Consider the following 6,416-nt stretch of genomic DNA (forward strand, 5'->3'; position numbering starts at 1 on the left):
TTAAGTAGGAGCCAACTTTATACCTAAAAGGCTTTTCTTATTTCAGGGAGCTCATGCCACACCTGCCGAGCAGAACCCAAACCCTCGGCTTAAACACACTGACCTGACACCCCATGAGCTGGGGGCTGTAAGCAGTCTCCTCACTTTTCCCAGAGGACCAGGTGCAGTAATCTTGGACCCGGAGGTCTTGGTTCATTTCCCTTACACTGGATAAACAATTCTTGTGGGGCGTAGGTAAGCGGGGCGCTCAGGACTTAAGAGATGTGCCTCCTTGCGTTTGGAAAGTATTTTATCCAAAAAAAATTAGAACCTTACTGAAGTCAGGTACAGGAGTCCCCTCACTGTTCTTTCTCCTACTGGACTGTGCCTTGCCTCCCTAGAGAGGAGGGGCATCAGAGGATTGAGCCTAATGTTTATCTCAGGACATGGGGAGTACTTGACAATCCATGCCTAGCTCAGCAGCTGCCTGAAACCACAGGTGGTTCCACCCAATGCTTCACTGAATGGAGGTCTGCTGCCTCTAGAGTCCCTATTCAGGCTATACCGTGACAAAGCTGGTGGCTACTGACCCTTCACAGGTACCTCCTGACCAGCCTTGCCCACCTCAAGCACACAGGGAAGCTGTGATGGAAGTTTGTGCAGCTCTGTTTCCAGGTGAGATGGATGGCATGGGGCAGTCGGGCTGGGAGTTGTGACTTTGTATAACTAACTCTTTCAACTGTATAATGCCACATAGAGGGGCGGTGGTTGGTGGGGAGAGGGTGCAGTGACCCCAATAAAGTCCCTCAGGGGTATGGCGATCTAGCACATGGGTCTGTGTCCTTCTCTTTTTCTCCCCCTTGTCTTTCTCCAGTCATGTTGTGGAAGGTTCCTTCAAAACCTTCTCTCTGATTTCCCCACCCTACACTTCACTAAGATATGCCCCTGCCCTCAAAGAAAGAGTTAAGGTGAGCTCACTGCTCAGTCTTCCCTAACTCCATACATTTGGGGGGGGCGGGGTGGGGGTGGGGGGAAGGGCCAGGTGGTGGCAGGGAGCTTCTAGAATTTGAAAAAAAAGTGGTAATTCTAGTTCACTCTCTACACCCAACATGACCTGAAACTGTTTGCCTGAAGAATCACACAAGGCAAGCCCACCTTGCAGGGACTGGTTTTCTTTCATCACACAATTTAGTCTAGCAAACACCTGCAGGCCACCCACAGGCCAATTTCAGTCAGCTGTCATGTTTTCTTCGATCCTGGTGTTTTCCATTTTTAAATTAGTTACTTAGACATTTGGGAGATTTCACATTACAAAAATCCATATTTCTGGCCCACCTCAAAACAAAATAAAACAAAACAAAAAACAAAACAATAAACTGAGAATTAACATTCCACATTCCAACAAGGATACAAGCATCTGGGTCTGAGGAAGGGCTTTGCCCATTTTAGACTCTGAATGCTCTCTCAAACTAGCCATACCCCCAGCTGGCCTGATTCACTCACTGGAATAAAATTTCCAGTTGTCCCCTGAAGGCATGTGCATTTGTAGCTTTGGGGCTAGACCCAGAGGAAACTGCCTAGCCCCACTTTTGGCGTAAGCTCACCCCATTTGCTTTTTTTTATTACATCTTTTAATGTTTATTTATTTTTGGGAGACAGAGAGACAGAGTGCAAGCAGGGGAGGGGGAGAGAGAGAGACACACACATAATCTGAAGTAGGCTCCAGGCTCTGATCTGTCAGCACAGAGCCCAACACGGGGCTTGAACCCACAAAGTGCAGGATCATGACCTGGGCTGAAGTCGGACACTTAGCCAACTCAGCCACCCAGGCACCCCCAAGTTGTTTTTAATTCATTTGCTTTATCTTCATCCCACCAATACTTTAGGTAGGCTCTGTGCCAGGCAGTCTTCAGGCTCAGGTACTGGTGATATGGTAATGAACAAAATAAATGAAACAATCTTACCCTGGTGGAGCTTTCATTTTAGTGCGGGAGACAGACAGTAGCCAAGGTACAATAAGTGAAATGTAAAGTATTGTCAAAGTGGTAAGTGTGAAGAAAGGAAAAATAAAGCAAGGAATGGGGAATTGGAATTCCAGGTGTGAGGCTGAAATTGGATAGATAGAGTCCAGGGAGGGGCTCACTGAGAACATGACTTTTGAGTAAGGACCTGAAGGCAGTGAAAGGACCAGTCCTGTGGCTGTCTGGGGAAGGAGCATTCCAGGTAAGAGGGACAGCAGGGCAGGAGTAAGCCTCACATACTCAAGGAACACTGAGGATACCAGCATGGCTGGAGCTGAGAGAGTAAGGTAGAGAATATCAGGAAAATGAGTTGAGAGAAATGATGGGGATCTGGCAGAAGCTGATAGCTTAGAGCCTTGGAAGTCCTAGAATGGAATTTGGTGTTGTTGTTGTTGTTGTTGTTGTTGTTGTTTTAATTTTTTTAATTATTATTTTTGTGAAAGAGACAGTGTGAGCAGGGGATAGGCAGAGAGATGGAGACACATAATCCAAAGCAGGCTCCAGGCTCTGAACTGTCAGCACAGAGCTGATCGTGGAGCGTGAACTCAGGAATTGCAAGATCATGACCTGAGTTGAAGTTGAAGGCTTAACTGATTGAGCCACCCAGGCACTCCAAATGGAATTTGGTTTTTACACTGAATATGATGTGGAGCCACTGAGTATTTTCAGCATAGGCAGGACATGATTCCCTCATATTTTAACAGGAACTCTCTTGCAACTTTGGAGAGTAGTTTGTTTGGACTTCAAGGATGAAGAAAGGTAGGTCCTATACATCAGGGAAACAGAATAGAGACATAGGAATAGATTTTCACCTAGAAAACTTGAAAGAGAATAGCAATGACCTATCAGGTGAGTGATGTAAGGCATTTTCTTCAACAAATGTTGCAGGATTAATCTGCTTTCCATTTGACAATAAGTAAATTTAAATCTCTTTATTAACATTATATTCAAATTTCTAATGGAAAATCATTAATATTTAAACTTGGAAAATATCATTTATAACATTTTTTAGAATCAAGTGTAACAGAAGCTGTTTATTATTTCCATGGAAATGGTGGGGGGAGACGTTTGCTGAAAGCCAGAAAATTCACAAATATTGAAAAATTTGAAAATTTCATTCTAAAGACATGATTTTTCCAATTTACAAATCATGCTATACAACGTGGGGTAAAATAAGGGTACAAATTTTAATAGGTAAAATGAATGAACAACAACAACAACAAATATATATATATATATATATAGAGAGAGAGAGAGAGAGAGAGAGAGAGAGAGAGAGAATGAAACAGTCCATGGAACACTTGGTGAAAAATTTTAATAGACATTTCACAAAATGGGAGGTCACATGGGCAATAAACATGTATTATTTTAATCTGCTTTCCATTTTTTTTTATTTTCTATAACATATGTCCTCCTAAAATCCTCTATAATTTACTTATTTAATAGGTCCCCCCCCCTTTCAGAATATAAGCTCTGTAATGTATGGTTTTCCTTCCTTTTTTACCACGATGTGTCTCTAATGCTTAAAATAGTATCTGGCATATATGGATGCTTAGTAACTATTTCTTGACTTTATGTGTCTCCCCAGTAATCAATGAAATGGAAATTAAAATGGCACACTATTTCATATATATAAGTTTAGCAATATGTATGAAGTTTGAAAATATGTGTTGTCAACCAGATAAACAAGTGGGAGATCCTGTACCATGTTGCTGGGAGTTCATTTGGAGATAAGTTTGCCATTATCTAGTGTGTTTGAAGATGGCATGTTTAGAGCACTCTTTTAATTTGTTAGAAAACAATTTTGTGGATCTTTCATGTTTCTGTACGTTTTGCAAGCAAGGATTGAATGTTTTTTTGTTTGTCACTTTCCATTGAAGGGGATGTGAATAACAACATATTTGTAAGATGGGATAGTATTTCTCTGTATAGCAATGGGGAGGAATGCTGAACTGAAATATAATAAATATTAATGTCTCTTTCCAGAGGAAAAAAATAAAAGGCATGTTTACTACTCATTATAAAATATTAAGTGAATTTAACTGGTTTCCTTTCCTCTCATACAGTCTACCATATACATATACATCAAGTGCCCGTTTCATATCATCCTGTGGTATGTGAGTCTCAGGAATTTCGAGTAAAATTGCTGATCCTCTGGCTATCATTCTTGATGTGAAAAGTAAATGTTTAATGAGGACAAATTGAGGAATTGGTTGCAGGATGAGTACCAGGAAGTAGAATCAAAGAGGCTGGAACTATGCATTGTTTCTTGCTAATTAAACTCATGGTGAGACAGCTTGCTCCTCAATCTGTTCATTAACCCCAGGCCCACTCCATTGTAGCAAATGATAAGCAGAAGTAACAAATAGTAAGCCTAAGTTTTGGAACTTCTGGGTAAGCAGAAGTTTTTGTATTCTTTTAGATAACAGTTATTCTACACATATTGACACTGAGTTAAATGAAGAAAATAACAAGAATCATAAGCAGAAACTGGAGAAACCTTAGAATTTTTGTTAGTTGGCTTCAAAGATGAGGGGGCTGGGCAAATAATGCTTAAAACTGAAGAATGTGAACAAGTGGGCTGTCTTATGACTCAGCCCATCTGTCACATGATCATACAAACCTTTTATACATTTGGAGATAATAGCAAATAACTAAGTTACTTTTCGGTTGGTTGGTTGGCTTTTGTAGTAGTTACTGTCTGCATAAGGGAGTTTTGACCTTCTTGGGGAAATTTTCTAAGACAAATCCTGTGTATACCATAAATGAGTCTTTGAATAGTACTCAGGCTCCTACTACCCAAGATTTTACTAATGACATTAACCTGTAAGAATGAGAAATTGAACCAAAGAAGTGTAAATGAATTCTTGTTCATCAATCCCACCTCCCCTGGAAAACTCCCCAGTCCTTATGTTGTAAATATGTGAGAACATAAGAGATACTATCTTTCTAATGACCCAGCAAAGACCCTAAGTTATGGTGAATTTCTCAAATAGGTTTACTGCTGTGTGAGCCAAGTCAGTCTGAGGGCACATACCCACAATTTTGCTGAAAGTGGGTGTGACTGTGGTTGCTGAGTCAAGACATTGTCTAAGGCTAAAATAGATGATGTTAGCAATTCAGGTTTTGCTACCTGATATAGAACATTGAGTCATCCAAAAACATGGGAACTTTTCTTGCATGAGACACAAGCAGCCATTATGCCACACAGAATTGGAAGTAAATACAAAGCCTTTCTAATGGTTATAGAGCCACTCTCTCCCTCCATACCCTCTTAAACCTCCCTCTGCTTTAACTAAGCCACAGCTACAGTAAGGGAAAAAAATAATTAGAGATGACGCTGAGGCCTGTCTCCAGTGAGAATCAAAACCCATACTGATCCATCTGAATAGGCTGGGAAATATCGATGAGAGAAGAGAATCAAACTTTCATAGCTCTCTTGAATATGGATACCCATGTCACTTATTCTACAGGACCCATGTAATGAAACAGCATCCAGAATCAAGTTATGAGTTTTGACCATGTTCAGAGTAAAGAAAACTCAAATATGACCTTGTGAATGAAGCCTTTGGGGCTAATTCTGTGCAATCCTGGTGTGACCTCTACATATGAATGTATAGTAAAAACAGATGTTTGTATTTCCATGTCCTGTAAGTGCTAGATGACATTCAGTCACACATAGAGAAGTGTTAGTAGAAAACCTAAATAGCTCCCCCACCAGCCTTTCTGCCTCATCATAAGTGGTTTAACACAAAGAATATAGAAACCCAGAAGGAAATGAGAAAATCACAACCCTGATTAAATACATAAAGGAAGTATAAGCTGTAAGAGATTCAAGATCTCTATGGAAGAGCCATGTATGTCCAGCGTAAAAGTCTTAAGAAGAGGTGAAGGCTTTTAGTGGATTATTGTTAAATAAATCCTTTTTTTAATATGAAATTTATTGTCAAATTGCTTTCCATACAACACCCAGTGCTCATCCCAACAGGTGCCCTCCTCAATATCCCTCAGGTTCCCCTATAATTTCAGCAGTTGCAGACAAAGTGACTCTAGCTGAATCCATTACACACACTTAATGGCACACTGTTTTAAACATGGACAGAATTTTCCCCCCAAACTACTGGCACCTGAGAATCAAGATCTGTTTGCGTATATGTGACAAGGCCTCTGATACATTTTGTATTGCTCATTCAAGGTTACCTAAACTTCATTGCCGTTTGTGAAAATTGGATGTCAGAATTCAGTGTTAGTGTTTGCACACTCTGACTTCCAAAACTTACTGTATATGTGGCATATGGACTGTAAAAATCAGAAGGTTCAGTCTCAGAAATGTTAGTTGTGATATTATCACACATCCTCTAAGAAAAGTTTCTGAAAACCCCCAACAAAATCGAGGAGTGTGCTTGCCAAGTTACG

This window comes from Panthera pardus, unplaced genomic scaffold (assembly GCF_024362965.1).
Source record: "Panthera pardus isolate Hobbes unplaced genomic scaffold, ASM2436296v1 HiC_scaffold_27, whole genome shotgun sequence".
NCBI lineage: Eukaryota > Metazoa > Chordata > Mammalia > Carnivora > Felidae > Panthera > Panthera pardus.